A 12,188-nucleotide genomic window follows, 5' to 3' on the forward strand; every position below is an offset into this window, starting at 1 on the left:
TTCCTATTGAGTGACTCCTAAATACTAAGAAGATGGCATGAATCATGTCGAGGCTATGCATACTGTTTTTCAGGGCATTATAGAGGTTCCTGTAAAAATTTTGCAAAAAAACTGACCGAAATTCATATCACAAAAAAAAATCATATATCACCAAAAAGTTCATGGGTTAACACACACGAAAATTTGAGAAAATCGCCTAAGTCATATTGAGTGGGCTCTAAATGCTAAGAAAATGACGTGGATCATTCCGAGGATAGACGTACTTTTCCCCTAGGTACTTACGGAGGGTCCAGTAAGGATTTTGTAAAGAAAATTAATCGAAAGTCATATCACAAAAATATTTATAAGCTAAAATAAAATAAAATAAAACCTGAAAAAAATCGTATAATTCTTGTTGAGTGCCCCCTAAATGCTAAGAAGATGGCATGGATCATGCCGATTCTATACATGCTGTTTTCCAAGTCATTATGGAGGTTCCTGTAAAGGTTTTGCAAACAAAATTGACCATATCACCAAAACATTCATGAGCTAACACACAAAAAAAAAATTGAGAAAATCGCCTAAGTAATATTGAGTGGACTCTAAATGCTAAGAAAATGACGTAGATCATGCCAAGGCAAGACGTACTTTTTCTCATGTACTTACGGAGAATCCCGTAAAGATTTTGTAAAAAAATTAACCGAAAGTTATATCACTAAGATATTTATGAGCTAAGACACACAAAAATTAGAAAATTGGTCTAATTCATGTTGAGTGACCCCTAAATGCTAAAATATGGTGTGGATCATACCGAAGTACACATATTGTTCCCCCAGGTGCTTACATAGGGTCCAGTAAAGGTTTGGCAAAAAAATTGACAAAAAGTCATATCACCAAAATATTCATGGGCTAATATAGATGAAAAGCTGAGAAATCGCCTAATCCTATTAAGTGACCCCTAAATGCTAAGAATATGATGTGGATCATGCCGAGGCTATACATACTGTTTCTCTAGGTACTTATGGAGGCTCCCGTAAAGGTTTTGAAAAAAAATAATTGAAAGTCATATCACCAAAATATTAATGGGCTAACATACATGAAAAACTAAAAAAATCCTAATTCCTGTTAAGTGGCCCCTAAATGCTAAAAATATGGCATTGATCATGTCGAGGCTACATGTACTGCTCCCCAGGTACTTACAAAGGGTCCCTTAAAGGTTTTGAAAGAAAATTGATCGAAAGTCATATCACCAAAATATTTACGGGCTAACACACACAAAAATTGTGTAATCGCCTAATTCCTGTTATATGGACCCTAAATGATAAAAATATGGTGTGGATCATACCGAGGCTACACATATTATTCCCCCATGTACTTACGAAAGGTCTCGTAAAAGTTTTGCAAAAAAATTGACCAAATGTCATATCAGCAAAATATTCATTGTCTAATAAATAAAAGAAACTAAGAAACCCATCTAATTAGTATTGAGTTGCACCTAAATGCAAAGAAAATGACGTGGATCATACGTAGGATACACATATTGTTCCCACAGGTCATTGCACAAGGTCCTGTAAAGGTTTTGGAAAAAAGTTGGCCGAAATTCATATCACCAAAAAATTCATGTGCTTACTAACACATAAAAAAATTGAGAAAATCGCTTAATTTCTGTAGAGTTTTCCTAAAAGCTAAGAAAATGGCGTGGATCAGGCCATGGCTATACGTACTATTGCCCAGGTACTTATAAAGTGTTCCATAAATATTTAGCAAAAAAAAATACCGAAAACATATCATCAAAATATTCATGTTAACACACAAAAAAAACTTAAAAAATCGCCTAATTCCTATCGAGTGACCCCAAAATGGTAAAATATGGCATGGATCATACCGATGCTACAATTAATGTTACCCCAGGTACTTACAGATAATCCCATAAATATTTTGTAAGAAAATTAACCGAAAGTCATATCACTAAAATATTCATGGCTAACACATACATGAAAAATTGATATCGCCTAATTCCTATGGAGTGACCGATAAATGCTAAAACTATCGCGTGGATAATGCCGAGGCTACACATATGGTTCCCCAAGGTAATTACGGACGGTCCCTCAAAGATTTTGCGAAAAAATTCACTGAAATTTATATCACCAAAATATTTATGGGCTAAGACATACGAAAAATTGAGAAAATCGTCCAATTCCTGTCGAATGACCTCTAAATGCTAAGAATATGGCGTGAATTAGTTGAAGCTACACGTACTGTTTCCCAGTTACTTATAGAAAGTCTCGTAAAGATTTTTCAAAAAAAAATTGCTTGAAATTCATATCAGCAAAATATTCATAGGCTTACACAAAAACAAACTGAGAAATCGCCTAATTCCTATTGAGTGACCCCTAAATGCTAACAATATCGTGTGGATCATGCTGAGATTACACGTACTGTTCCCCCTGATAATTACGAAGAGTCCCACAAATATTTTGTGAAAAAATTAACTGAAAAATATATCTCCAAAATATTAATTGCTAACACACAAAAAATTGAGAAAAATTGCCTAATTCTTGTTGAGTGAACCCCAAATGCTAAGAATATGATGTGGATCATGCTGAACGTATAATAATTGTTCCCCTAGGTGTTTACAGAGGGTCTTGTTGAAATTTTGCAAAAATATTGATCGAAAGTCATATCACAAAAATAATAACAAGCTTACACACACAAAAAATAGAGAAAACCGCTTAAATCATGTTAAGTAGCCCATAAAGGATAAGAAAATGGTGTGGATCATGTCAATGCTATATGTACTATTTTCCCATGTCATTATGGAGGGTCCTGTAAATATTTTGCAAAAAAATGATCAAAAATCACATCTTCAAAAAATTCATTAATAAACATACTCTAAAAATTGAAAAAATCGTCCAATTCCTGTTAAGTGGCCACTAAATGTTAAGAAAATAGCATGGATCATGCTGAGGCTACACGTGTTCCTTCATGTGAAACCTCTATGGGATCCTCTATAGGTATCCGAGGGATCAGTACGTACGATCTCGATACGATCCACGATGCTTTCATAATATTTAGGGGCCGCACAAGCCGAATTAGGCAATTTTATCACTTTTTCGTGTGTGTTAGCCTATGGATATTTTTGGTTAACTAGCTTCCTATGGATTTTTCTCGAAAATCATTATAGGATACTTTGTATGTACGCGGGGATCAAAACCTTCGGTCCCAGCACAATCCACAACGCGTTCATAGCATTTAGGGGCCGCACAAGCTTTTAAAATGGTAAAACTTCAAACATTCATAACTTTGGCCACGGATGTCCATTTTATGCAATTGTTTTTGATCTTTTGTATTTTTTGAGATCTATCAGGACAAACTATCGCAAGGCGGTTTGCCGAGCCAATATTTTGAAAAACTGTCTTTATCCCATTCAATTTCAATTTTCCTCCAATTTGGTAGACGATTTTTATTAATTTTTAGTAAAAGTCTGATTAAACACAATGAATTTTAGTTTCTAAATACGTTGGAAATATGGGCATGGCATGGTACACGGTTTATCCTGTGCCATGGTGCCCAGGAGTGCCTATGCTTTAGTGCCCGATTGCGCCAGTTCCTTGGAGCCCGGTTGCTTCGGTGCCATGGTGCCTGGTGCACCGGTGCCATAGTGCCTAGGTGCTCGAGTGCCCAGGTGCACATGGTGCCTTGGTGTTTGGGTGCACTGGTGCCAAGGTTCCTTGGTTCCTTGATGCTTGGTACCATGGTGCTCGGGTGCACACGGTGCCATGATGCCATTGTGCCTTGGTGCAAGGGGGCATATGGTGCCATAGAGCCTTGTTCCCGGGAGCACAGATGCCATGGTGCCTTGGTGCCCTGATGCACACGGTGGCATGGTGCCATTGTTCCTTGGTGCATGGGAGCACACGGTGCCATGGTACCTGGGTGCACCAGTGACATGGTTCCTTGGTGCTCGAAGGCATCGGTGCCATGGTGTCCGGGTGCACCGGTGCCTTAGTGCATTCATAGAATTTAGGGGCCGCACAATCTTTTAAAGTAAAATAAATGTAGATATAAATTTTTTATATGCAACTATACACTACTATACATAAAGAGTGTGTTTGAAATTAATAAAAAAATCATGTCAAGAGAATTTATATGTCGTTTAACAAAACAATGTGAATTTTCATAGATAAATTCTTATATAGTATTATATATTGAGATACATATCATAATATTTATGTTGGATTGTATACTTTTCAAAATTGCAAAATTTGTTCATAAATCGCATTCAATTATGCCTTACCATTCATGTTTTTATTTTTTATTCCATTTTTTTTTTATATTTGAGTCGAGTTTAAAATAGAGTTAGGAATATTGGATCAAAATCTTCATGATTAAGCATACAAACATTCTTTGCACGCATTTAGGGGGCCGCACTGGAGGAATTAAGAAATTTCACCACTTTTTCGTGTGTGTTAGCCCAAAAATATTTATGGTGAACTAACTTCCGATAAAAAATTTTCGAAACCATTATGGGACCCTCCGTATGTATCCCGGTGATTAGTATGTGTAGCCTTGTCATAATTCACGGCACGTTCATAGCAATTAGGGGTCGTACAAGTGGAATTAGGCAATTTCGCCATCTTTTCGTGTGAGTTAAGCCATTAATATTTTTGGATAACTGGCTTCCGATAAATTTTTCTCAAAAACCATTATGGGTCCCTTTGTAGGTATCTGGGGGATCAGTACGTGTGACCTCAGCACAATTCAATGCGCGTTCATAGAATTTAGGGGCCGCACAAGAGGAATTAGGCTATTTCGCCAATTTATTTTTGTGTGTCATCCCATTGATATTTTTGGTGAAATGGCTTACGACATATTTTTTTCGAAAATCATTATTGGACCCTCCGTATATATATCTAGGGGATCCATATGTGTAGTCTCGGTATGATACACGGTGCCTTCATGGCAGTTAGTGGTCGCACAAGAGAAATTAGGCAATTTTCCCATCTTTTTCATGTTTGTTAGCCCATAAATATTTTTGGTGAACTGGATTTTATTGAAATTTTCTTGGAAACCATTATGGGACCCTTCGTTGGTATCTCGGGGATCATTACATGCGGCCTCGGCATGATCCATGGCGCATTCATAACATTTAAGGGCCGCACAAGAGGAATAGACAATTTCGCCACTTTTTCGTGTGTGTTAGACCATGGATATTTTTGGTGAACTGGCTTTCGCAATTTTTCTCCAAAACTCTTATGGGACCCTTCGTAGGTATCCATGAAATCAGTAAATGTGGCTTCGGCATGATCCACAATGTATTCACAATATTTAGGGGACGCACAAGCAAAATTAGGCAATTACTCCCATTTTTCGTGTATGTTAGCCCATAGATATTTTTGATGAACTGGCTTCCGCCGAATTTTTCTTTGAAACTCTTATGGGACCCTCCGTAGGTACCCAAAAGATCAGTAAATGCGGCCTAGGCACGATCCACGGCCCGTTCATAATATTTAGGGGCCGCACAAGCGAAATTAGACAATTACACCACTTTTTATTGTGTGTTAGCCCATGAATATTTTTTTTGAACTGGATTTTGATAAATTTTTCTCAAAAACCATTATGATACCCTCCCTAGGTACCCGGAGAGCATTACTTATGGTCTCGGTATGATCCATGGTGCTTTCATGGTATTTAGAGGCTGCACAAGCGAAATTAGGCAATTTCATCACTTTTTGGCGTGTATTAGACCATGAATATTTTTGGTGAAATGACTTACGGTGGATTTTTCTCGGAAACCATAATGGGACCCCTTCATAGGTATCTAGGGGATTAGTACGTGTGATCTCGCTACGATCCATGGTGAATTCATTGCATTTAGGGGCCGCACAAGCGAAATTAGGCGATTTTGCCACTTTTTCGTTTATGCAGTCATGGATATTTTTGGTGAATCAACTTCCGAGGAATTTTATCTCAAAAAATATTATGGGACCCTATATAGGTACCCAAGAGATAATTATGTGCGTCTTCAGCATGATACACAGCGTGTTAATAGAATTTAGGTGCTACACCAGAGGAATCAAGCAATTTCGCTACTTTGTTTTGTGTGTTAGCCCTTGAATATTTTTTGTGAACTGGCTTCCGCATTATTTTTTTGAAAACTATTATGGGACCCTCTATATGTACCTGATGGATCAGTACGAGCGGCCTCGATAGAATTCAAGGCGCGTTCAAATCATTAAAGAGCTGCATAAGCTGAATTAGGCGATTTAACCAATTTTTCGTGTGACGCCCAAGAATTTTTTGGTGAACTGGTCTCCGGTGTATTTTTCTCGAAAAACATTATTGAACTCTTCATAGGTATTCGAGGGATCAGTACGTGCTGCCACTCTTGATTTACAACACATTCATGGCATTTAGAGGGCCCACAAGAGGAATTAAGGAATTTCACCACTTTTTCGTGTGTGTTTGCCTATGGTTATTTTTGGTGAACATGCTTCCTATGGATTTTTCTCAGAAAACATTATGGGACCCTCCGTAGGTATTCGAAGGATCAGTATGTGCAGCCTCAGCACGATTCACAACACGTTCATAGCATGTAGAAGCCGCAAAAGGAATTAGATGATTTTGCCACTTTTTTGTGTGAGTTCATGGAAATTTTGGTGAATTGGATTTAGCCGGATTTTTATACCGGAGGATCAGTATTGACGGCCTCACAAAAGTAATTAGGCGATTTTGTCATTTTTTTGTGTGTATTGGCCCATCAATTTTTTGGTGAATTGACCAGTGGATTTTTGTTGAAAACCGCTATGGGATACTCCGTAGGTACCCGAGGGATCAGTACGTGCGACCTCGACACAATCCATGATGCTTTCATAACATTTAGGGGTCGCACAAATAAAATTAGGCGATTTCGCCACTTTTTCGGGTGTGTTAGCTTATTGGTATTTTTGGTTAATAGCTTCCGATGGATTTTTATCAAAAACCTTTATGAAACACTCCGTATGTACACGGGGGATCAGAACCTTCGACCTCCGCACGATCCACAGCGCATCATAGCATTTAGGGGCTACACAAGCTTTTAAAATGACAAAACTTCAAACATTTGTAACTTTGGCCACAGATGTCTATTTTATGCAATTGTTTTTGATCTTGTGTATTTTTTAAAATCTATTTGGACAAACTGTCGCAAGGCGGTTTGGCCGAGCTAATTTTTTGAAAAACTACCTTTATGCGATACAATTTTAATTTTTCTCCAATTTGATAGAAGATTTTTATTAATTTTTAGTAAAAGTCTGATTGAACAAGATGAATTTCAATTTTTCTAAATACGTATGAAATGTGGGCATGGGATGGTACCCGGTTTATCCTGTGCCATGGTGCGCAGGAGTGTGTGCTGTTGTGCCCGGTTGCGTCGGTTTCTTTGTGCTCGGTTACTCCGGCGCTATGGTGCCTTGGTGCCTGGTGCACTGGTGCCATGGTGCCTAGGTGCTCGAGTGCCCGGTACCTTGGTGCATGGGTGCACACGGTGCCCTGGTTCCTTGGTGTTAGGGTACATCGGTGCCATGGTGATCGGGTGTACATGGTGCCATGGTGTCATGGTGCCATTGTGCAAGGAGGCACACTGTGCCATGGTGCCATAGAGCCTTGATACCTTGGTGATCGGGTGTACACGACACCATGGTGCCATTATGCCTTGGTGCACACGGTGCCATGGTGCCTTTGTGTCCGGGTGCACCGGTTACATGGTTCCTTGGTGCTCGAAGGAATCTGTGCCATGGTGTTCGGGTGCACAGGTGTCATGGCACGTTCATAGAATTTAGGGTCCGCACAAGCTTTTAAGGTAAAATAAATATAGTTATAAACTTTTTATATACGACTATACACATACTATACATAAAGAGTGTGCTTGAAATGAAGAAAAAAACCATGTCAAGAGAATTTATATGTCATCTAACAAAACAATGTGAATTTTCATAGATAAATTCTTATATGGTATTATATATTGATACATATCATAATAATTATGTTGGACTGTATATTTTTCAAAATTGCAAAATTTGTTCAAAAATTGCATTCACTGAATGCGATTTATGCCTTACCATTCATGATTTTATTTTTTATTCCATTTTGTGATATTTGAGTTGAGATTAAACTAGAGTTTGGAATATTGGATCAAAAGCTTCATGATTAAGCATAAAAATATTCTTCGTACGTATTTATGGGCCACATATGCAGAATTAGGCATTTTTGTCACTTTTTCGTGTTTGTTAGCCCAAAGATATTTTTGGTGAACTGGCTTCCGATAGATTTTTTCTTGAAAACCATTATGGAACCCTACGTACGTATCTGGGTGATAAAGTATGTGTGACCTCGACAGAATTCACGGCCATTCGTAGCAATTAGGGGCCACACAAGCAGAATTAGGCGATTTCACCATCTTTTTGTGTGTGTTAGACTATGAATATTATTGGTGAACTGGCTCCCAATGATTTTTTCTCAGAAACCATTATGGAGACCTCCGTAGGTATTTGGGGGACCAGCACGTGCGGCCTAAGCATGATCCATTGCGCGTTTATAGAATTTAAGGGTCGCACAAGAGGATATTTTTGGTGAAATGACTTACGATGGATTTTTCTCAGAAATCATTAGGGGACCATTCGTAGGTACCTAGGGGATTAGTACGTGTGGCCTCGGTAAGATCCATGGTGCCTTCATGACATTTAGGGGGCGCACAAGAGAAATTAGGCGATTTCTCCATCTTTTTTGTGTTTGTTAGCCTATAAATATTTTTGGTGAACTGGATTTCAGAGAATTTTTCTTGGAAACCATTTTAGGGCCTTTTTTAGGTATCCAAGGGATTATTACGTGCGGCCTCGATATTATCCATAGTGCATTCATAACATTTAGGGTCTGTACAATAGAAATTAGGCAATTTCGCCACTTTTTCGTGTGTGTTAGCTCATGGATATATTTGGTGAACTGGCTTTTGCCGTATTTTTCTTGGAAACTCTTATAGAATTCTCCATAGATACCCAGGAGATCAGTAAATGTGGCCTCGGCATGATCCACGATGCTTTCATAATATTTAGGGGCCGCACAAGCGAAATTAGGTGATTACGCCACTTTTTTATGTGTTAGCCCATGAATATTTTTGATGAACTGGCTTCTGCTGAATTTTTCTTGGAAACTCTTATGGGACCCTTCGAAGGTACTCGGGAGATCAGTAAATGTGGCCTAGGAACGATCCACGGCGTCTTCATAATAATTAGAGGTCGCACAAGCGAAATTAGGTAATTACGCTACTTTTTCGTGTGTGTGTTAGCCTATGGATGTTTTTGTGAACTAAATTTTGATAAATTTTTCCTGAAAACTGGTATAGTACCCTCCGTAGGTACTCAGGAGATCATTACTTATGGCCTTAGCATGATCCACGATGCGTTCATAATATTTAGGGACCGCATAAGCGAAATTAGGCAATTACGCTACTTTTTCGTCTGTGTTAGCCTATGAATATTTTTTGTGAGCTGAATTTTGATAAATTTTTCCTGAAAACCATTATGGTACCCTCCATAGGTACCTGAAAGATCAGTATTTATGGCCTCAGAATGATCCACGATGCTTTCATTGCATTTAAGGGCCACACAAGTGAAATTAGGCAATTTCGCCACTTTTTCGTGTATGTTAGCCTATGGGACCCTCTGTAGGTACTCGAGATATCAGTACGTGTGTCTTCGGCATGATCCATGATGCTTTCATATAATTTAGGTGATATACAAGAGGAACTAGGCGACTTCGCCACTTTTTTGTGACTTGGTGCCCGGGTGCACACGGTGACATTGTCCCTTGGTGCATGGGTGCACACGGTGCCATGGTGCCTTGGTGCCCGGGTGACATGGTTCCTTGGTGCTCGAAGGCATCGATTCCATAGTGTCAGGGTGCACCGGTGCCATGACACGTTTATAGAATTTAGGAGCCGCACAAACTTTTAAGGTAACGTAAATGTAGATACAAACTTTTTATATACGGCTATACACTTACTATACATAAAGAGTGTGCTTGAAATGAAGAAAACAATCATGTCAAGAGAATTTATGTGTCATTTAACAAAACAATGTGAATTTTCATAGATAAATTCTTAGTATTATATATGGAGATACATATAATAATATTTATGTTGCACCATATATTTTTCAAAATTACAAAATTTATTCATAAATCACATTCAGTGAATTCGATTGATGCCTTATCATTCATGTTTTTAATTTTTCTTCCCTTTTTTTATATTTACATCGAGGTTAAAGTAGAGTTTAAAATATTGGATCAAATTCTTCATGATTAAGCATAAAAACATTTTTCATACGCATTTAAGGGCCGCTCAGGCAGAGTTAGGCGATTTCGCTACTTTTTCGTGTGTTAGCGCATAGATATTTTTGGTCAACTAGCTTTCGACGGATTTTACTTAAAAACTGTTATGGGACCTTCCATAGGTACCCGATGGATCAGTACGTCCATTCTGTCACGATCCATGACGCGTTCATAACTTAGTGGCCGCTAGGGGTGGACGTTCGGTATTCGGTTCGGTATTTTCAAAGTTCGGATTCGGTAATTTGGTAATCGGTAATTCAAAGTATATACCAAATACCGAACTTTTAAACTTCGGTTCGGTAATTCGGTAATCGGTGAATCAAACTTCGATTCGATACGGTATTCGGTAATACTATATTTTTTTAATAGTTAATATACAATAAAAATTTATCCGCATTTAATATTTACATTTACCTAAAGAATACATATCTTAACTTACATTTTTATTACTACACCATAATTAAGTAATATATGCATTTTAACTTGCCGAATATCGAAATCGAAATTGCTCGTAAGCCACATTCTACGGAGGAGAAATGATACATCGTAAACAAAGAGAAAATAATTTATGAATCGATACAGAATAAAAAAAATATTACCATGTAATAAAAATAATGAAAAAGAGTGAAAATAAAAATCTCTAATATATCATACATAATTTTTATACATATGTTTTTCTTTGAATTATCCAAAAACTCTACATCACTGCACTAATTATTAATTAGTTCCTGCAAAGATATGAAAGAGTTGGAATCTTTCGTTTTCAATGTAACTACCAAACAATTTATGTAGGTAGCTAACGTGGGAATCATGCAAAGTGAAATTAGAATTTTTAATCAATTGCATAAATTTGAAATTAGAATTTAAATTTTTTACATGTACATGAATTAAATTTTAGCAGTTATCCATAATGTACGTGTAAGTGTGCATATAATATACGATAAACGTGGAAAAGTTGAAATGAAAATGGTAAGGGAAATGAAAAAATGAGATAGTTTCCTCTTACTATACTCTTATTTTTTTGGTAATTTGTTTTCCAATTTTTTTGTAAAAAAAAAATAATTAAAAAGTTTGATATTCGGGAAATCCCGAATACCGAAACCGAAATACCGAATACCAAAACCGAAATACCGAATACCAAAACCCAAATACTGAAATATCAATTTTGATACCGAATACCGAACCAAAATACCGAATTACCGAATACCGAAATACCGAAATATCTGGTTCGGTTCGGTAATTCAGTTTTCGGTATTTTATGGCCAGCCCTAGTGGTCGCACAAGCGAAAATAGGTGATTTTGCCATATTTTCGGGTGTGTTAGCCCATAGATATTTTTGGTCAACTGGCTTCTTGCAGATTTTAATTGAAAACTATTATGGGAACCTACGTAGGTACCTGGAGGATCAGCAAGTGTGGCCTCTGGATGATCCATGTCTCGTTCATAGCATTTAAGGACCGCACAAGCGGAATTAGGTAATTTTATCACATTTTCATGTATGTTAGCCCGTTGATATTTTTGTTGAACTATCTTCCAATGGATTTTTATCAGAAACTATTAGGGGACCCTCCGTAGGTACCCGAGGGATCAGTCTGTGCGGCATCGGCATGATCCATTGTGTGTTCATAGTATTTAGGGACCACACAAGATGAATTATTAGATTTTGCCATTTTTTCTTGTGTTACCCATGAATATTTTTGGTGAACTAGCTTCCGCCGAATATTTCTTGAAAACTTTATAAAACCCTACGTAGGTACCCAAGGGATCAGTACGTGCGGCCTTGAAATGATTTACGTCGCGTTCATAGCATTTGAGGGCCGCACAAGCCGAATTAAGCATTTTCA

The sequence above is a fragment of the Solanum dulcamara genome, chromosome 7 (assembly GCF_947179165.1).
Source record: "Solanum dulcamara chromosome 7, daSolDulc1.2, whole genome shotgun sequence".
Taxonomy (NCBI): Eukaryota; Viridiplantae; Streptophyta; class Magnoliopsida; order Solanales; family Solanaceae; genus Solanum; species Solanum dulcamara.